Source organism: Passer montanus, unplaced genomic scaffold (genome assembly GCF_014805655.1).
Source record: "Passer montanus isolate IOZ18808 unplaced genomic scaffold, ASM1480565v1 scaffold4, whole genome shotgun sequence".
In the NCBI taxonomy this organism is placed as follows: Eukaryota; Metazoa; Chordata; class Aves; order Passeriformes; family Passeridae; genus Passer; species Passer montanus.
This window is the reverse complement of record NW_024368818.1, coordinates 3,323,847-3,346,312: the sequence shown is the minus strand read 5'-3', so window position 1 is coordinate 3,346,312 and position 22,466 is coordinate 3,323,847. Positions and strand designations below refer to the sequence as shown.

At 38.8% G+C, this 22,466-nt stretch overlaps 1 protein-coding gene across 4 annotated transcripts in view; it reads right to left on the bottom strand.

Annotated features, from left to right (window-relative positions):
* ATP8A2 (ATPase phospholipid transporting 8A2) overlaps positions 1 to 22,466 on the bottom strand; it is a 311,840-nt gene that overhangs the window by 170,799 nt on the left and 118,575 nt on the right. The gene's annotated exons all lie outside the window — the stretch shown is intronic.

Genomic DNA, 22,466 nt, shown 5'->3' with positions numbered 1-22,466 from the left:
TAAGCTTCCTGCCACTGCCAATGAGAAAATTCACATGACCAAGATATTTAGACTAATCTCTAATGCCTTCCCAGCTCAGAAGCATATTATCATTTAACCAGTTACAGACCTGTCTTGATTGTGGTTGACTAACTCAATCTATGACAACATAAAGCAAAATAGAAACATGCTTTTTAACAGCAAAAAAAACCCAAAAAAAAAAAAAAAAAAAACACAAAAAAACCCCAAACAAACGCAAAAACTTATTACCAAAGCTGGTAAATATTTTGGCTGGAAGGGGAAGTAATGGTGGGGGATAGGCTAGATACCTGTCATAAACCAAGAGCAAAACCTATATAAATTAAATAACTACTGGAAGAACTAATGGACTAAACAAAGAAATTACTTTTACCCACACAGTTTATTAAAAAAGTATTAGGAAGAAAACAGTAGCCAGCGTAGCTCAGGCTTCCTTTTGCTTGTGTTTTCAAGCCGTATTTGTAGCCAGCTGTTCCTGTACCACAATACATTCCCCTGCTAAATCCCACAGAGGATTGCTCTGTGTGTCACACTTTGGGAAGAAGTGTCTCAGACAGATGTCAGTTCTCACATTTCTCAGTACTTGAAGCTCGCACTGAGCATCTCTCCCCTTGCCCAGCTGCCTCCTCTCCCCTTGCTGGTGGGATCTTCTATGTCTCAGAACGCAAGTGTCAAAGCAAGGGCAAAAGATGCATTAAAATGATTTGTGTAAATTGGTCAAATTAGGAAACAAACCATTTCTGCTGAGGGCTATTTCCCTCCAGATAACAGAGTGTTGTTTACTCTTTAGTAATAATTCAATTCCATCTTGCTCATCTCTGGAGCACAGATGCTGTTTTGTTTTACTAACTCAGACAGCAATGCTTGGAGGGGGAGCCTCTTGGGGGATGAAGTTTTGGGTGATGGATAGCAGTGGAAGACAGGGAGACTAGAATTGTAGCTTGTGCTTTCACTGCTTTATGCTGTGCACTGCAACTTCCAGGTGAAAGAAAACCAACTCCCTGCTATTCCTTCTCACTGCTGCAAAAAACTTCAAGTGAGTGCTCTGCATTTCATCCTGCAGTGCACACCTGCCCATACTGCATGTAAAGAGGGTCCTTCCCAAAAATCCATGCAGACCTCATGAGTCATTCTCCTTGTGGGTATGAGAAGAGCTATATACTTTTTCATTATACTGTAAGCAAAGATATTTTCACCATCCTGAAGGAACAGGCAAAAGCACAATTGCCTACACAGAACTGAGTAACTTGAAGCAAAATTTTCTGAAATGCTCCTGTAACTCAATACAGTAGCCAATTTCAGTAACAGGTAGCTAACAGCAGAAAGGCAGAAATTTTATGTAATATTTTACTTTATTTATTGATTTGCCATGAATAAAGCGGCACCAATGAAAAATCATTCCATTATTAGAACCCAGAAAGCAAAATCATCTTCAACAGCTCTCAAAGCACTTGTACACAAATAATTTCAGAAACTCAGCCAATACTACAACAGAATATTAAGAATTCACCGTCATTCATTAGAAGAGTAAAACATGAAGTCCTGAAGGTCCATTTACACAATAAAAACATCCAAGATCCATTTATTTTAATTCCTAGACATAATGAAATAGTAGTATAGTTAAGTCCAGAAAACACACAATGCAAGTAATTTTGCAAATAAATACCATGTAAATAGCAAGTATTCTCAAAGACTTTCTTGGAGTGTTGCTTTTGAAAGCTATTACACTACTAGCTTTAAAATCAATGAGCACTAAAAAAAGCTTCTAAGACTGTTCAAAAGACCATTAGAAAGACTGCAATTGTGCCCAATCTCTAACAGAGAAACGGGTTCAAGCTTGCAGATAAGCATCACTTTGCCATTTCAGACTTTCTACACATCCTTTCTCCATTATTTGTTATAAATAACAGCATCACTGCACGAACTTGATTAAAAATCCTAATCCCACGTTGCATCAAGCACTCAGCATCTAATAGGAGATGTTTAACAACTCACAGAATCAAGCTGCTAAGAGAATTTTAATAGTGAGTCTTTAAAACCACATCTACAGCCAAACTTATGACCCCAGGCGACACAATTTGACACCTGGTAGAGAAACGAGAATGAAGGGGAAAACACTGAAAAATACTGGGGAGAGCACGAAAGGGCAAAGGCACTGTGGTGCCTGCCTGGCAATCTGCTAGTTCCTTCCTCCTTCTTTTGACATGGCTTAGAACAGGAAGGGGTTTTACTGCTCTATAATAGCCCAAGTCCCCTGTTAGACCAGCACTCACGTAGCCCCTTCCCCAATGTATTACCACACAAATTGAGCACTACCCCCATGTCATCAAGTGAAATCAAGTGAGGGGCAGAGCCTTGGCTGTTTCCAAGAGCTTTATCATTGCAAAGATCAAGGAAGTTTGAAACATTCATAGAGAGGACACCATAGTCCTTTCCTGAGCAGGCATTTCACTCTGATTTTCTTCGTGGAGCAGAAGAAAAAACAAATATTCACTTAGTCCTCATATTTATGTGGTATCAGTTACCTTAAGGGAATCACCTTGATCAAGGCTCCAGGATCCTCTAGACCCTGGCAGCTGTCGATTATATCTGCAAATCCATGTCTGAGGTTATGTATCAGTGTCTTCATTCACACTGGAGTGCAGACTCTCTTGAGTTCATAAAAAACTGCCCCATCTCTACCTTATTTTAAACTTTTGTGGCAAAGACAAAACTTAATAAAGCAACACTTCCTTCACAGCCTTTCAAATCACTTTGTTAAGTCACAACATTCTGGTATCAAACCTATGAGAGCTTTATACAACTTCTAAAAAGAAATAGTTGCTCCTGTTGAAATATGTTTGGGAAATAGAACTAGACTGTTAGCATTAAACAAGAAGACAGATAAGCAACCTAATCTTTTAAGTCATTATTCATCAGGGTTGATGTCAAGGCAGATTTGCATTTGTTTGTCCTATAAAGAAGATATTTAACACATAATTACTCTGCAAGACAGAGCACTTAGGGAAAAAATATTATTGGTACAGCTCAAGAGATCCTAAGAAAACAAACAAACAAAAGCAAAGATGTGGCCAGCAGAAAGAGAGAGACTAATTATCACCTGTAAAACCATTTTCAGTAAGTACTATGCCTGATAATTCAGTGTACATGATGAGGCTGCCATCCTCAGGGAATCAGGGAGGTATTGCAGCTGACTTCCAGAGAGGATTTATGCCTGGACCTCCAGAGAATAACTCATGTAAATTAATTCCTCAAGAACCTGTTAATAAGACAAATATTGGAATACCTAAAATTGTCTTCAATGTTATCTTCCTTAATTCCCAGTCATTCCCAAATGTTAGACTAAAACTAGATTACAGGGTCATTCAAGTCCTCTACCTGTACTGCTGTACAGAAAATTCTCCAGTACATTTCAGAGCAAAAGGCTTCTTTAACATGTTGTCTGACAATTATGCACACAACTCAACTGGCAGTACAACCAAGAGAAATAAATGGAAGCTTTTTAACTTTTAAAGGAATACCTAATTATTTCCCTTCCAACTGCCACAAAGAGGACTAGTATAATTTAATCCTATCAGGGTTAAAATGTTACATGTAAATCAGGAGACAGGTCACAAGAAATACAATCATTACCACACTTTTGATTTTCAATTGAACTTTCATAGTTTTTCAGTTTAAGAATACAGGGATAGCTTCTATGCCACTTAAACTATTGCTCCTTGTGGTGAAGAAGAGGGAAGTCAGAAAATCCCACAAACTTGATTTAAAAATTTTGTTATGCTACTTTTCTTCCATGCTGTACAAGTAGCACAAGGACTGTGAAAAACACATTAGAAAAGCAGAACTCCTTAAATAAGCTGTCTAAAAGAAAAAAAATGCATGTTTGCACACATTAGCAGTAGACAGTATGTTCAGAAGCATTAAACATTCTGAATTCCAGATAATGATACCATTTGTTAGAGAGAAATGGTTAGTGAAATCAAGTTTAAAAAGCCATTCACCACTGGATTGCTGCCAGATGCCCATCAGAAGATAATCAGTTTAATCACAGATAGGCCTGGGTTAAATAAATATGTAAGTTAATTCATAGTGTCTAAGAGAAAGGTTACTATAAAAAAAGTGTTTTCCCTACCTGTGGTAAGTTCTCAAGCTATTGATACTCAGAATTGTCTATTGATGCACCCAAACTCCAGTCATCACCAAAACAAACAGACCCCAATTTACAACTTGTGATTTTACTAGCCAGCGAAACCCAGCCAAAAGATCTGAATGTAACCATAAAACTGATAATCCATTAACTGCAGACAACGTATTTACATGTTGTATTGTACAACGTCACTGCTTTTTTATCTTGCCAGGCAAATGTCATAGAAGAGTCAGTGGTTTGTAAAGTTGGGCAAGATTTTTTCTTTCTAAGAACAGTAAAAAAAGAAGCTACTAGAAAGACATGTTTAAAGTTGTGGTGGATCCACTATTTCTAACTCTATTTTCTCCAATAAGCTTTCAACTCAGCTACTTACTCAGATTCAGTAATTACTCACCACATCAGTATTGTGCATAAAGAAAATTATCAAGATTTTGACAATAAATTCATGTTTAAACCTTGCTTTTTTTGCACTTCCAACCTAACAGGAGCACTTTTATTGGGCACAAGTCTTATTCTACAAGTCAAGAAACTGGTGATGTCTGTTCTGTTCTCCATATCTGACCAGAGAGAAGCTGTCTGCTGTACAATTCACACTTTATGTTTCCCCTGTTGCTTCCATCACAGGAAGTTCCAGTACAACTATGACAGACCCTAGACTGCAGAAACTGGATCTCCCCAGCAGATCACAGACACAAGAAATACTCCACACCACTGCATGAGATTGGAACAATCTCCTTTTTAAACCCCTCCCCACTCTGAGTGTATAAGCTACACGCAGAACTGTGGAAGCCTTTTGCAGAACAACTTGTTTGTTCATCATGAAGAGGTAACTAAGTTGTAGCCTGGGATTCTTCAGTACGAATCTACTCTGGATTCTCAAGATGGAGCCATACTTCATACCTGTAGGTCTGAAAACAAAACTGGAATCCCTGCTTCCATCCTAATCATCTTCCAATAGCTACTGCAATTCTTTTTACTTCCACAAATGCCCATTTCGCACACAACAAAATAAAATGCTGCTTCCAAGAGACCAGCATTCACTATCAAACTCTGCCCTCGATTAAGTCTTGATTTTCAGTAATCTTACAAACCAAGTGGCCCATCCTTTACACTTCAGCAATTCATCACTAATCTCCCAAGCTCCCCAAACAGCACTTTTCCCAAGCTTATTCCCCTTCTGCTCTCTATACTTCCCATAAGTATCTCTGTAGGCACTCCATTCACCAGATACTCTTTTTCAGTACAACAACCCCTCTGCGACAAAAACCACAGAAATTACTAGTGATGCAGTAACTGAGGCTCACAATGACATTCAGAGTCATCCTGTAACAACTGCAAGCAGCACAAACCCCATCACATTCACCGGCTGTCTTTCGTATAACTGGCTTCTTGGCAGAAGTTTATGAACTGCCTGATGCAAAATTTCCTGCTGGAGCCCACCCAAGTTCCATCCTTTGTTAGTCGAAAGTTTATTCCTTTTTTTAGTACTGACACAACTCAGTATTACAGCACTTCTGAAATTATTGCATAGTTTGTCAAATGCAAGGCCTGAAGAGATATTCTGAGCTAATGGTAAGACACACTTGATGGCATTAGGACTTAAACCAGAAATTTGAAAGGTTTAATAGTAATAAATCCTCAAAATGCTTGAATTATTTGACAGAAAAAGTGGAAGGCTTTGAAAAAAATCTATAGAGAGTCATATTTCAAAAGAATAAAAGCAAACGTTAAGTACTTTGTGTCAGGTTTGTCTGTCTTAATTACCTACGTTAAATCAGGCAGAATATAACAGTGGACATTTTGGAGAAAACCATCAAATGTTTTCTATTAGAGTGTTTAAACTTACCTTTACAATGTGCATGATCAATTTTAAAATTACTAACATTGGATTTCCTCAGTATTACATGTTTTATTAATGTCATTTATAAAACAATGCATTCCCCTAGCTGTAATAACACCAAGCATCAGTTGAAACAGCAACTAGTAAAATGTTTTTGGCAAGACTGACAATTATAGCACCAGCAGATCCAGAAGTGCTCTGTTCCCTGAAAGCTAATGAAGTTCTGAATTGGGACCCAATGAAAGTGTATCAGTGCTCTTAACTGCACACAGCAGAACACAGAAAACAAGTCACCGCTTCTTGCCTACACAGCTAAAGGGTGTTATAATGTAAAAATACACTGGAGATCATTTGCTTGCTTCTCTGAAATACCCCACAGGCACTGTGCACACACCCACACAGACTGAAGAGGGGAGAAGAATTGGTGTCCCCCACTTCTCCAGTGACTGCCCTATAAAGAGAATAGGAGAAAAAAAAACTCTGTTCACTGAGCCACTCACTAAGAAATATTTTGAAACACTAGTTTGCATAAACACCAAGTAACAATAGGCTGAACTGCAGCTTAGCTCAGGGCATAAAATGTGATAACTACCTCTTTCTGAAAGAAACTTAAAAGTGAGTTTGGTTTCTGAAGTATTAAATGTCATTTGTTTTAAGTCCTAAGGGATACAGCCCCTCAGCATCTCTGCAGAATCAGACTGCTGTTTGGAGTAGCATGGTCTTATAAACAATAGCCTTGGATTTGTTGCAGTATTTATGACCCAATTTTCATTCTCAGCCATAGTCTTCAGCAGGAATAAAAATTCAACACTAATTACAGCTGCCAAAGCACGTCTCTGAACTAGTACAGCCGAGGCAGACACACAGCCAGGTAAAACATGCTGAACAAACTTCTCCCATATAAAAAAGATGCCAGCTCTCTTTCTTCACTAAAACACACTTGTTTTTTTAGCTTGTTTTTATACTGTCTTCTAAGACTTAACCACTTCATACTTCGTACTTCTTTTCATTCTGAGCTTGCCAAAAAAACCCATTTAGTATCAAATTCTGAATTTAACTGATGAGCTGTTTCACCTCCTCCTTTAAATCATTAGTTAGACACTCAATCTGAGCTTGGTATTTATCCTACAAGCAGTGTTCTCTACCCTGTAACTCAAATTACTGCCACATCTACTATTTTTGCGTTAAGTTCTTCAGCAAATTTCTAGTCCATGCAATATTTAGGCCAATAAAGTTGGGGATTTTTTTTTCCCAAGTTTTACGAGGAAATGCTTCCAAATGGCTTGCCTGAAGTATTTGCCACATGCAGTATACTTTTCAACCTCCAAAATATTGAAATTTGAATTTTTTAGAAGGAGTGTGCTATTTCACTTACTCATACCAGCAGTTCATCTGTCACAGCTTTATTAGTTTCAAGTCTACTCAAGATGTACCTTCCAGTGCTGGTGTTGATATTTTATGTAAGGATGGATGCAGAATTAACACCGAGGACTCTTACTGTCAACATACATACAGGGAGCCAATTTCTCTGCAGTGGATGCTGGCAAGCAAATACTCACAGCCTGTCTGGAGAAGCCTAGACTTCACACTATGCAGTTCATCCTGTTGAAGAAGCTGGTGGCAGCTGCAGCTCAACTACTTTCAGCACCTAAGCCAGCTAGATATCTTACTAATTTCAGAGCCAAACAACAGCTTGCTCTTGTACTTTAAGATATTGCTGCATTTCTTTATCCTATCTGTTGCCATCATCGGCCTTTCAAAACCCTCTAATTTTGTAAATTAGGTTGCTAATCCCTTTATATTTAAAAACAAAGCTACTCTTCCTTTACAGATGTTCTTTCACTATTTTGTGAAACACAGACTCCCACCCACATATCTGCAGAACCACTCTGTTTCTTGAAGCCATCTTGGAACAAAAAAATATTCATACAGCCTCTCACTGTGCACAGCCTGCAGGAACAGGCATCATCACACCCCCTGATTTTGCACAGAGCTGAGGAAGGCCAGGTGTCACAAGTCTCCATAGCAAATTGGTAGCACAAATCAGGTATTCAGACTTCTGAGACAAGCACCACAGACACAGACCCATCCAGTGACTTTTACTGCTTCTTGTAAAGTCTTCAGAATGGGAAAGACAAGAAGCTGAAATAGATTCTCAGCTGTCTTTAGCCAGAGACAGCATTTCTGCCTCTGTAGCTCAGCTTCTGCAACTTCAGCATTACAACTTGACTTCCATAACATCACTGAGATGCTTTTTCTAATTGAGCTGTGACTAAGCCACTTGCAGACTCCACCTTTGCATGTTTGTGTTAAATTGAAAGAGATGTGACAATTCCATTGACCTAAAGAGTCAAAACCATATGATTCACGTGCCTATAACACATTACACTACATAATGCATATAACAGCCTTTACACTGTTGGCACTTCACGTTTAACATTCCAACAGGATCTTCTCATAACCAGGAATGAGATATCTTCACCAGAAGATGTGGTCCCAGAGCTCTGGTTTCATTGCTAAAGAGCCCCAGGTAAAATATTTATTCACACCACTGTCCCTACTGCATGAACAGTAAGACAAAAGCTCACAGTACAGAAATTCCTAACAAACCATCCTACAGACCATCTTTACTAAGAAGAATTACTCAGCACTCATGCCACTTCTTATTTCCCCCCCTCCTTACACTTGAAAGATTTGAGAGAAGAATTATCAATAGTTTGTGTGCAGTTTGTAGGTTTCTTTAAAACCACTAGCATACAGATGAACAAAAATCCTCTTTTGTTCAGCATCTTTCCAGTCAGTAAAATTCCCCATTTGTCTTTTCTTTCCTAGGCTTCTTCCCTCTTGCTAATTAGTAGCCTCCAATTAGAACTGACAATAGAATAAAGTCTTTTTATGCTTTTCAGTCATCACCACATAAAACACCACACTTATACTCCATTCTCCACTCAGTTCCTTCTTCTCTGAAAAAAACCCCAGAAACTCAGAATAAGTTTAGCGGTTTTAATCCTTTTCTTGTTCTCAGGCCAAAACCAAAATTCTTTCCAACCCTCCCATTCTCGACTCGGAGTGTCAATACTGAGCATGAGTTGGGCTTGCTTGCTGCACCTTCAGCTAAGTTGCTGCTGCCACCACTGTTCCTGCTCTCTACCATCTTGTAAAATATTGGCTTTTACTGCACATATCAAATAAAAGAAAAAAAAAATTAATTTTCCCCTAGACATAATCAACTGGCAACAGCATCACAGATCAGCCTGTCAGCCTGGTTTTCAAGACTAAAATCCAAAAATTTACTGAAGGCCCAATGTGAAGAAGGTGGAAGGTATATGAGGAAAAAGGAAATGCAAACAGGGATTTTGTAAGAGGAAAATCAGATAAAAAAAGGCTATTATTATTGTGAAAGATACAGTTTGTAACATCTGGATGCTGTCTTCCTATTACACTGCTTTGTTTGTATAAAATGGCTGCACACATTAAAATATCTCCACAGGTTGAGAACCCATGCCAGAATCCCACAATAAAAACACCTCTGTTCTTTGAACACAAAAACACAGGCAAAGTTGTACAGAGGAATCATGTGTGACACATTAATGAAATAGATTTAGAACAGCATCAAAACTGAGTAAAGTCTCACAGGCAGGCTGAAGGAATCCCTTTCCCTCCTTGCACTGTCCACTCTCCCAGCAATTTGTATTTTTTCAGCAAAATGCTCCAGGCTCTCTGCAAGTCTCTCTAAGTTAAGAGGGCCCAGAAAAATTGCACTACTGTGGAGAATATTGAAATATAAGACCTGCCCCCATTACACCATGGCACACCTGGGACTATGACAAAATGCTCAATTCTTTCCTGTTTTCACAAACTACATCTTGATCCTAGTGTGCCAAAGTACAGAAATTGTTGCTGTGCTTTATATAATTTAAAATATCCCCTTCCAAGCTGCCAGTCTCTGAAAGAGCAACAAGTCTGACCCTTTGTACCACTTGGGGTCCTTCACATGACCCATCTCTAAGCAACAGACTGCAGAGACCAAGCACTGGCTTTACCCTGAGAGATGCCTGCAAAAAAAGCCAAACTCCTGGAACACTTCTTCCCCTCTTGGTAGAGCCATGAACCGCACATCAAGAGCCAACCTTCGATAAGAGGCACAAATACCACTAAAACAGAGCTCTAAATCAGTGGAGCTTTTTATATCCTGTAATAGATCCCAACTGTATTGAAACATTAATATTAAGCTCTAAGGACTAAGGATATGGTACTGGGTCCAGGACACATGCTTTTAAAAGCTCCCTAAATGCTTATTCATTTAATAAAGCACAAAAGCTCTAAAGAAACTGTTGCCATCTGTTTTCTGGACTTAGACATTTCTACATTATCCTCTCCCTACTCCCACCAATTGTTATTTGGAGATAAAAGAAGAAACCAAAACCAGAAAAACTAACACAACGACTGCATTCTTGAATCACAACACTCCTCTGGAGTAGTGAAAGGATCTCCAAAACTTTGTAATGTGGTACAATAAGTTGCATCGTGGGCAGAGCTGAAGCTTTAACTCACCATTTCTTTATTTCTGACATTTAAATCGGACAATTTCTTCTGCATGTTGTTCTTTGGAGCTTAATGTGAATACTTTTATTACCTGCAATTTGAGGTAAACATATTTGTTTTAAACCAACAATTTGAAAGTAGTAGTTGAAGAAGAAAGAATAGTTAAGTGCCAGTAAAATAATAATCCTTTGATCCAGAGGTCTTCACAGTTGGGACAGGCAGGGACCCCACTAGCCATACCATAGATTAGGTTCAGAGCATTTTTTGCCTACATCATATAAAACATTAGTTTTTTTTAATAAGCAAAAAATAACTTAATAATACCAGCAGTAATCAGATCAGGTTTATTTTTTAAAAATCAAGTAATGTTTAAGCACTTCTTTACTTTTCAATTTTCCAATAGAATTAGGTGCAGAACTTGCTTTGGGGAGGACTACAACTGTGATATGCTTAAAGGGCCCCCAACTAATGCCTGTGACTTAGAAAATCAACTTCCACCTTCACCCTTGATTTTAGCTTAGATTATCACCTCAGACAGAGATAGTCCACACTGTCCAGTCCCATCAGGACATCATGTTAACTAAAAAAAAAATGCTGAGGTAAAGACCCATTAAGTGACAGTGGGCACTGATGCCCAAGCAGCACACACAGTACCTGAAGGTCAATTCCTCCCCAGCCACAGACATGAACTGAATTAAGCAGCCTTTTCTCTGCAGGGAGTACTCTGATGGCTGATCAGAATCCACAACATTGAAGATTCATATACTTCCTCAAAGCAACTTGTTAAACATTAGAAACTGTGCAGAGAGAAAGTTTGGATTCAGCTTCTCCAATCACACAGTTTCTTGCAGCCCAGGCGCTGCACAAGCACAGCACACTCACAGCAGTGCACTGCACAGCAGCTGCTGGGGCCAACAGCCCCACTGGGACATGCCTGCTTCTATGAGGTATGCCAGCCCTACTGGGATGCCTGTGTTCTGTCCATATTTCTGTCCATATTGATCTTCAGATTAACCACACCAGGAAAAAAAAAAAAAAAAAAAGGATCACAGGAAGAAAAAAATACCTGCAGCTTCCTGTTCATACAACCTGCAAGAACCTTGCATATACATACCAGCTTATAAACCAGAGAACCATGTGTGGTCATTTGTTTTTAAAACAGCCGTATTTGTTTTCTAAATGTGAAGGCACTTGGTATTTTGAAACTCTGAATTTCCAAATGTGAATAGAAGTCACCTTGTGGTGAAGAAAATCTCTCAGAGAAGTGTTGCCATACAGCAAGGTACTGAACCCTTCACAGAGGCAGTGTGCAGTTTTCAGAGTAGCTATTCAGTAGTTTGAGATTATTTCACCACGTTTCTGATTTATCAAAATACAAAAAGTACTAGTGGTAGTATCATGAAATAAAAGGACAGCAAGTCACAATGTATCTGTGGTGTACCCAGGATAGCAGGTACCACAGGTATCAGTCACTGTGCAAGAGACAGAGCACTGGAACAGGCTGCCCAGAGTAGCTGCGGAGTCTCCCTCACTGAGACAGATTTCAAGAGCCATGTGGATGCAATCCTGTCCATTGTTAGAAGCAGACATGGCCAGAACAGTTGAACAGAGTTTTAGCTGAGCAGGTACAGCAGAACAGTCTCCCAGAGTAACTATTGTTGTGAACAAGCATGAAGTGGGCTCCTCAGACTTTTCTTAAAACCCCACCAGTTACTCCATCCATTCAACTAGTCAGACAAAACCAGCAAATCCCATGAATGTGCTAAGAACACCTGAGCTCAGCAATTAAAAGTAAAAATATTCATTAGATTTTTACACTTGGGCAGAATAAAACACAGCTCCATGTTGTCTTTAAAAGTCTACCCTAACAAAACATCCCTGAACAGCTTAGATTTCCAGCCCACACATGTTGGTTATCAAAAGAAACAGACATGAGAAACAATGAAGAAGAAAGCTTGTACACATTTCTTCCTTAGATTCCTAAAACTTTCTGTACTGAAAAAATAATGCTAAGTTAGCCACCCAGCACCAGAGGTGGGACAGTCACAAGCACCAGGGGTTAAAAGCAGTTGTGCCTGATACCTTAAAGGGAACTGCTTACAACTGTTGCTTGATTTTATCCTTCCAAGATGAAGTTGGAACTTCTTAACTAAGAGTAATGCAGCTGCAAAAAACATCTTGTGAAGTAGCAAAACAATCCTGCAGTTCCTTGTTGCTCTGGAGGTCATCCCCAATTCTAAGTTTAACTCAGTCACAATTCTTGCTCCCACTATACCAACCAGTACTTAAAAGTTTACAAAGAACCAATCTGAGCAGCAGAAAAATCCCACAGTACAGCTACTTTCTCTTTATAAAAATTAGGGCCAAATCAGGTCTCAAAATATGGCTATATTAACTCAGATGGTTTTATGAACTAGTTGCCAGTTGTGACAGTTTTAAGGACACTTGTTGGAGGATTGGAGAATAACTAAGGCCCCACAAACAACCCTCAAGAGAGCCAAGAGATGTGCACACACACCTGATCTGTGGGCAGAGATCTCAACATCATCACCTAGTCCTGGACACACTCATACCACCATGGCAGTGTACAGAGTCAGTCTGTCTCCTGACAAAATCACTGACCCAAGAGACCCATCACACCATGAAGGCTACATTTAAATTATGACCTATCTGAACAACCCAGTACCAAGGCATATGGAAGCACTTCACTTGGGGGAAAAGGAATGTAGAGGTAGAAAGTTTTGGAGAAACTTGGCACTGACTTGGACACTGAATATACCACATGCAAAATGACCTTTCACCTTCTGCATACAGACAGTTCTAAGCTTAACTTTTCACCAGATGAAAGACTAAAGCCAAGTGAAAGTCATCAGGAGCGAACCACACCAAATTATTTTACATACCTAATAATCACAGCAGCCATTCTTGAGCTGTAGACAAGTTCTTAAGACCTTTCAACCTCCACAGAGACTGAAAAATCCTGCCTCCTGAACCATCAGGATCAGTTCAGCCAGCAACCTCTGAATGCTCAGCACACACTTCCAAACAAGAAGCAGCTCTTTTACAGAAAGATAACAAGCAGTTGACTTTTCAAATAGATGTCTTCAGCCCAGCTTTATTGAGTTCATAGCTCATCTTCATTTCAGCACCTGAACACATTATGTCAAGTTTTGGGTTGTTTTTAGGACTCCTTGGTTCTCCCTGAGAGGGCCCACAAGTAACAGCTCTTTCAAGACCACATGTAGGCAAACAGCCACAGATAACACCCTACACAGGTTTAGAAGCTCCGATCAAAGTGCTCCCTGTAGGAACTTGAATTTGTGTGTTTATGTAGAAGAGAAAGGGTTTATGTAGAGCATAAATAAAACAATCCCAGGAATGCACAAAGACCACATATTATACAAAGTGAGATGTGACAGAAGACCTGTGAAAAAGAGCAATTTAAAAGTGTAAGTGTTCTATGACATGGAAAACAGTAAGAGAAGGAAGATATAAAGCAGCAAGATTAAAAGGAGATAATTTTCAATGTCTATCACTGTTATCTGTTCTAGACACTATTGGAGAACCAAGTTTGAAAGAGCAAAAGCAAAATGCATTCAACACACATGCCAAAACAAGATATCAAAGCAGCCTTCCCAGAATAGGGAGAAGCTATTTAAACCTCCTTTTTTCAGAAAAAGCCTAAGAATGGCCTACTGGTGAATGCAGAATTCTCTACCATTTTAACCCTGCCAGTGGTGTTCAGAACACAGAACCCTTAAGTTGTATTGTAGTTATGATACAGCAGAAAATCAGATTTTCTTCAAGTTCTCAAGTATATCTTTGCAAGTACAGATATTCCTCACACATTTTCTCACCTGCCTTTTCTTAGAAGTACAAAGGAGAATTATTAGCACAGGGATAAGATTTTTATTTTTTAAAAGGATGAGTTTAGTATTGCCCTGCATAAGCAGGTGAACATCCCTTACAGACTGCAAAATGCAGAGGATTCTGCAAAGAATTCTTTCCACTCTCTGTGGGCAACTGTGCAAAGGAAAGTCTAAGCCCCAAAAAAGCTATTACACCACCAACGTGGCTACTTTGCTAAATGGCTTCCAACTGGAAGCAAACAAAGCCTTGTTTACCCTGCAAAATATGGTGGTATTTACTCACACAGTTAAAGATCTATAGATCTACTCATTTCAAACACATAAGCAGGCCAAAAACTGCATAGCCCACTGGAGCCAGAGCCTCTTCATTTTTCTACTCATGTGAACAAACTTAAAGAGTTTGCTTACTAGTCTAGCCTCTCAAATTAGGTTTACTCTGTTTCCCTCAAGCATAGTTTTTGCTTTATTATCATGACTTCAAGGATATGAATAGCAGAGAAATTCATTTAAGCCTAGCTGTTCTTTTCAGTGTAAGGTCAAATTTTTCCAAATATCTAGCATGGATTCAGCTGTGCTCCTACTCAACTTAGACACACTCTAGAGTCAGCTTCCACCAACAATAAGCACTTTTGGAAACTCTGACCAGAGCTGTTTTACCAGTTCAGTGTCCCACATATTACTACAGTGCCCTAAAGCCCAGAGTCCTCATGAAGGTAATTCCCTGCAGTACTAAGACGCTTGCAGAACAGATTGTTCCTGCCTCTGTAATTTTATATCTGTACTTTTAACAATGGAAAATACAATATTTGAGCTGGTCCTGTGGGATAGAGCACAAGACTCTGTTGGCTCTAATGAAAGGAGTAATATTACAGTTGGTTTGAGTCTTGTTTCTGAATGCAGTGCAGCACCACATATTCTTTAGAGGCCTATGTCTTCTGTACCTTCATGCATCAGGGTTTTAGTGAAATTCTAACATTAAACTTGCAAGACAAAAATAAATATTTCAATAAAAGCAAGGAGAATCCTCAAATCCACTCCTAGGAAACGTTTTGAGATCTTTAAAACTACCCAATATTTAGAGATGAAAGTTCAGAATAGTAAGGAATGATCATGATAATGCTACCTGTTTCTTCGTAACATCTTCAAACCATTAAAAGAAACAGAAACTGTAACCTATTTCCTTGCAATTGCAACCTGGTGAGCAAGGAATTAAGGAACTTTTCTGCACAGCCAGAAAGCTTTACAAACCAGTCGCAAGATTGTAGAAAGGCACCAGACCCTTGGCCTCCATCCAGCCTTATGGACCAGCAGGGAATTCCATAAGAGGAAACATTCAGTCATTCCCTAGCAGACAACACTCAGCACTGCTCCGGGAACTCAGGAAAAGGGTATTTGGCACAACAGACAAGTGGTAGGAAATAAGGGCACTGTGTCAAGAGTTCACTTGTGCCAGAATGCATAAACAGGAAAAAACTGGCATTACTGAAGCCTAATGGAGAATCAGAATGTCTGACATCATTGGTTTGGGAAGAAGCCTTATTTGAGACAGGACAGAGAGCTGCAGTGAGCTGCTGCCTACACACCTCATCATACTAAGAGCATATTCTTACCCAACACAAGTGTGTACACCAATAAATGTTCCCGTGTGCTGTATCAGAGACCATGTTTTACACATGCCACACAAACCACCTTGGAAGAATTCAAACATTCACTGTCAGCTAAGATAGAAAGTGACTTTACACTTTACACTGGAAAACTGGAGGAACCTGGGTAAGTCCAGAGTAAAACACACACCACACCCTAACCATAAAAAAGATTGAAAGAAAAACACCAAACAAACACCTTCCCCCAAAAAAAGACCCTACATATTTTGCTTAAAGAGAGTGGTGGTAACATTTATGCTTCCAATACTGTTTTTACAGAACAAAAGCTTAAAAGGAAGGGATGCAAATAGTTAAGAGGCGGGTTCACAAGCAGAACTCTGCTGTAGGATCTTTGAATTAAAACCTGGTGACCTTTAGCATTCACACCATCACCCTCAACAGCTCTGAATAGGAAGTGAGGAATATTATATTCAATAAAGGCGGCAGGGGAATTTCAGTGAGAAGAAAGTAATTGTTCTATTTGGAACTTGGCCAGAAGACAGGGGTTAACACACTAACACTAGTGGAAAGAAAAATATACCAGTACTATGAATTTCTCATGGAACAGAAGGTATTCCAAACCACAGTTTTATCTTTCTTCTAAAATAGCACACATTCCAGCAGCATAGTTTTTTCTCATGTGCAGTATCTATGGAATGTTTATTTTCCAATTTGGGAAGTGTAGTGCTAAACATAGCACTGCTGGCTGCTCCTGCTCAGAGGCTGAAGAGACCAGAAGCAATTTGGACAAGATACTGCAGGATGGTGAAGAAACAGACACTGATACCATTTGGAACTGTTTGTGAGTATTATCACCCCATTGCTCAAGAGACAAATTTCACTTACATTTGACGAGATGGATCAAGTGAACTGCTAAGATTTTGGTCACCTAAATATTAGGCTCACAGTGAAAAATGGTAACAAGTTAATTTTAAAAATAACAAGGGTAAACACTACTTGAAGGAGAAACTTACTAAGTTTTTTGTCAGAACATAGAGTATTTTTCCTACAAAATTGTTGATTTTAGCTGTATTCCTGTCTTTCCTTCAACCTTTTCCAATTACTTGGGAGTAAGTAAATTTGCTAGCAAGAATAGTAACAGAAACAGGAAATAGAGGTTAAGCAGAAGATTTCAGAAGAAGGTTTTTATTCATAATCAGTTATGAGCATGAGAACTCAGCTGGTCATCCAGTAGAAACAGAAACTGAACACTAAAACAGATACCAGATCTGAACAGACACACACAAATTTAAAGCACAATACAAATCTGGTCTATTAGCTAAGTATATTTCTTCAATAAATTCAAAATGGTAAACATTTTGCCAAATTGTGAACAGCAGTGGAAACTGGACCATTGATTCAACTTAGGGATTATTTAATTTGAATTATTTCCTCATTTGAACAAATAAAGCAAAATAATTCTCAAGAATAGGAACAGTCACAATAACAGGATGAAGTTAAGCAGTAAGAAATGTTTGGCCACATAGCATGAACCATTTAAATTCAGGCTGTCAGGCAGTTAATAGTTACCCAAGGGAAACATGCTTCACCTGTGTCATTTAAAAAACAAACAATACCAGTTAAAACAGTATCTTTAAGTACTGTTTAAGCGTAAACAGTACTTTTTTTTCCCCCCTTTAAACATTAGCTAAGCATTTGAATGGTATGAACTATGACAGTGAGGTTCAGGAACTGCCATAGCAGAACACCAATTAAAACAGAAATCAAAACACGCAGCAGAAACTCACTTTGCCACTCAGAGGACAACATAATTACCAAATTTGTGAGACCAAGCTCTCCTAAAGTTTTCCCATACTAGCTTTCCAGCACAGAACTGGTGACATTTTCCAAGTTTACTTAGCAGCCAAACAGGCTTTACAAAGCAACCAACAGGCTTTTAAGAAAAATAATCATAAGAAAGTCTCAGGATTGCTTTACACATCCCTACATACACACTGAACAGTTTAGGTGATCATTTCTATCATCTGCGAGTATTCTTTATTCAAGAGTGCAGAGAGCACCATGTAATGCTGCAACTCCTAACCTTCCTCCCACTTCAATTATCTACAAACACTAACGCTGTCAGAATGGTTCTTCCCTCATGGTTTTCAAGGTCATGAGATGAATATTGCTGTCATGAGTTGGCAGAAATAGAATATGAGAATGAGGATTGATTATTTAGTAGGTGACAGCTGAGGGGAAACAAGATGTACATAAAGGAAAATGTAACACATCCGCAATTTTTTTGGGACCAATTAACATTAGAATTGGCTATCATACTCTTAATCAGAATTGAGTTGCAATTTCTGGTCATGAAAATGGGGGTCTTATCTAATGAAAACCAGCAATACACTTTTTTGATTCAATAAATAAATACACGCTGAACTACAGCACAGAATGATCATTTTGTCAAATACTAACACCAGCAACAACATGCGAGTTGGGGGAATAAATATTTAAGAAGTATTCCAGATGCTCATTTTGTCAGCTGTGTTATTAATGTCTCCTCCAAATCATGATGGAAGACCAGAAGCACTGCAGCTATGGCCTTACAACTTGGAGTGCTGAAACAACTTTTCTCTTGTCTCCTCATCTCTCTTCTCTCCTTAGCTGATGAAGTGACTCTAACAGTTAGCAACATGTACTCTTCACAAGCTGCTTTTTGCCTTCCCTTGTCCAACCTTCTGCTTTCAATTTGTTAAACCCCTTCCCTTTCCACACCCAAGCAGACACACTCTAGTCAAAGGTCATGTTCATTTCAGAACATTTAGTGTCTGTTCTCAGACCTGTGGGCTCCTGTCTTCACCCCAGCCTCCCTGCATTCAATAGCAACACAGAACAGGGTTTTCCTGTTGCTGGGGGTGTATTTAAAAAACCATACATATTCTGCTCTCTCTCTCTTTTTTTTTTTTTTTTTTTTTTTTTTTTTTTACTCAGCTCCTAACCATTATCACGACAGCTCCAATATTGCTCAAGGTACTGAAAGCAACAGTTTGTGCCGCTATCACCTAAAGTTAGCTGGTGAGGTTGGGCAGAAGCCCTCCAAAAGTCAGTGTTCAGATGCTGAGCAACAACTGCACATACCTTTCACACCAAAAAGAAAGCAAAATCATCCTGATGTAGTAGCCATGACATGGCAAGTGCCCTTGTGGAGATAGCAGACAGTCCATAGAAACAGCTGTTGCTGGATTTTCTCAATTTCTGTTCATGCTGCACCACTTTATAGACGCCTCTGCAGAACAGGACATCTGACCAAACTATGGCAGAAAAGCTGATGGACTGTACAGCAATTGAGACATTTTTATTTATTTTCCTATTACCTGAAACCCCTCCTACACATGCATCAACTCACTGTTCACTCAGCTGAAAAGTTGCAGGATCTCAGTACACGTATGGAAAAGAAACAACATCCCAGCATCATCACCTCAAGAAGTATGGCAGAAATGGTCAGTAATACAAGCAAAAGAGAAAAGAATCACACTGAGGCAGTCCAGTGTGGGATGGGTTCCCAGTCTTATGCTACACATCTCTCTGGAGATGCTTGTTTTTTTGTGCTTACATCTGTGAAAGAAATTATATAAAGGGCTACTTCTGCTGTCCAACAATTAATTTTAAGTACTGAAGTACTTACAAACTGTTTAGAATTATTTAATCTCTTAAATGCTGATGGATTGCTTCTTCTTGATGGATGTCTTGTTAATATGGCATTAAACCCATACAAAGGCAGAGTCACTGCCACCTGCAAAGAATTCAATTCAACAACAATAACAAAAAGTTCCCAAAGCACAGTCATAAAAATGTGTTTCTGAAACATCACATTAATTCAACTACAAATACTTCAAATTCAAGGCAGGCGCTTCAGCAGAGAATTAAATATTAATTTAAAATTATATTGAATTTTAAAAATATTAGATAAATATTAAATGCTATAACATAAGTTATATAATTCTCTGCTACTTTTATATTCAGAGGCAAATGCAAAAATATGCTGTACCTACTAGCTAGACTATAAACACTAGATGAATGAAAACACTCCATTTTGTTATTAAAAGAATAATCTTACTTCTACCTAAAGCTTAACATTTTGTGTCTCACAAAACATCACTAAAAATAGGTCCATTAAAGGAACATTTAAAAACCAGACACAGGCAATCATCAACTCAGATCTCATAAATGAAGTCATAAGTTCAACTGCCTTCCAAACAACATTTACTTCCATGGAAAAGTAAGTTTTGCTTGCTTTTGACATCCTGACATCCCAGTCAGTGTGAAGAAAGATAATAAGATCTGTCAGTCTCTGGAAAAATTTTAACAAACAAGGCTTTTTCTTAAAGAGTTGTTTGATTTGATTTTGCTAGCTTTACCAAGTCTCCCGAGGGGTATATTTTTCTCCACTGTGCCAGTGGCCTGCTAGAGACACTGTAACAGTGGAAGATTTAACCCCAGCAGAAGATACCATCTCTCCCTCTTAATGCAAAAAGGAGCCAGGTTTACTACAGTTTCATTTTAAGAGATTACCCCTGAGAATCAAGTTCAACTACAGTTTATGCCTAAAGCCCAGAAAATGAATATACAGTATGTCTTAACTATATTTTAAAAACATTTTGAATGGCAAATGCAGCTGAAACTCCCCAGAGGAGATGAAAATGTTTTAGTAAATTTATGAAATATTAAGCCCCATGAATTTATGCAATGTTGAGAACAGCAAGGCAACTCCTACAGTGGTTAAACATCATATCACTAAGTTAAAGAGCCACATCATCCTCCCAATTAACATCTTCGTTTGAAGACTAACTCTAATTTGAAATGTCCTTTCTCAATTCCATTTTAAAACTTCTTCCTGTGAAGTATAAGTGCACTGCCTTATTTGACACACAAAGTACCACCGAAAACAACTCAGAGGATAAAAAAAAAATGTTTTTCTTGCTTCAGTATCAAGCACCTGGCAAGTGACTGGAAGGTTCTTGAAAAGCCTTAAAGGTTATTAAAAGCATTCCTCTTTTTCCCTGGGGACTTAAAACTCAATTATTTTCATTCCCCCTTTTAAGCTATGAAATTACATCATATCTTCCCCTTTGATTTATACTTGAAAGTATTTTTTTCCTGCATTGTTTCACAATTTGCTAATTCACTAATAAATAAAACTCCTGTTGGTTTCCCTTATGAAATAATGAAAGAGGAAATAACCAGTATTGCATGTATCCTGGCTAAACAGGACCATTCATTATATTTAGCTTATTATATATATATTTTATGTGTAATTTTAATAATTTGCAATTTATTATTTGTTTCAGGTCTTTGGCTTAACTTGTCAAATCTTCGAGCAATAAACTAACAGAGTGCCTTGGAAGGATCTCTGCCAAAGCATTGTGATATGCTCTGTTTGTTAACTTCCCCCCAAACAGAGCACAAGACAGCGTCAGTTCCCTTCCTGCTCTTGAAGCCCAAGGTACCTTTACTTTGGATCTACGTCAGGGCCTGTTGCATTCCAAAGATGGCTACACTTGTGTTAGCGCCCTCTTGCACAACACTTCCCACTCCATGAAACAGCTGCAGAAATGAGACCTCTGCTCTAAGGCTTTGTGCCTTCTTCCCCTAGTCCCCTGCCCAAATTTAAAAAACAAAATTAATCAGCAACAGAAGAAAAACTCCAGGGAAAAACCTGCCTCCCTCATCTTTCACTCCCTTCTATTGCATGTTCATACAAATTGATGCAAACCCCTCTGAGCCTCCTCTTCTCTAGGCTGAACACTTACAGCTCTCATATTCTCCTTGCATGACAGATGCTCCAGCCCCTTTATCAACTTCATGGTCCTGCACTGGACTCTGTCCATTAAACCTATTATATTAAGGATCCCAGAAGTGGACACAGCATTCCAGAAGTCACCTCACCAGCGTGGAGAAGAAGGATCACCTCCCTCAACTTTTATCAATGCCATTTACATTGCAGCCCAGGGTAACACCAGTCTTTGCTTTGCCACTGGGATTCATTGCTGGCTCACAGTCAGCTTGTCCAGAAAGGATACAAAGATCCTTCTGGACAAAGGTGCTTTCCAGCTTGACAACCCCCACAGCTTACTGAGGTAAGGGGTTGTAACTCCTTAGGCATAGGACTTTGCATTTCCTCTTCTTGAGCCTCATGAGTTTTTGGTGTTCAATTCTTCAGCCTACTGAAGTCCCTCAGAAGGGCAGCCAAGCCCTCAATGGTATTTCTCACTCCTCAGTCTTGTATCATTTGTAAACTTGCTGAGTTCATACTCCATATAATTATCAGGTAATTAATGAACATGTTGAACACTTCTAGCCCCAGAATTGTGCACTACAGCAGTGCAGAAAACAAATGGAAAGAAACTAGTCAGATAAAAAGCCCAAGGGTGCAGTTATTTCAGGTAGATGGACAGCAC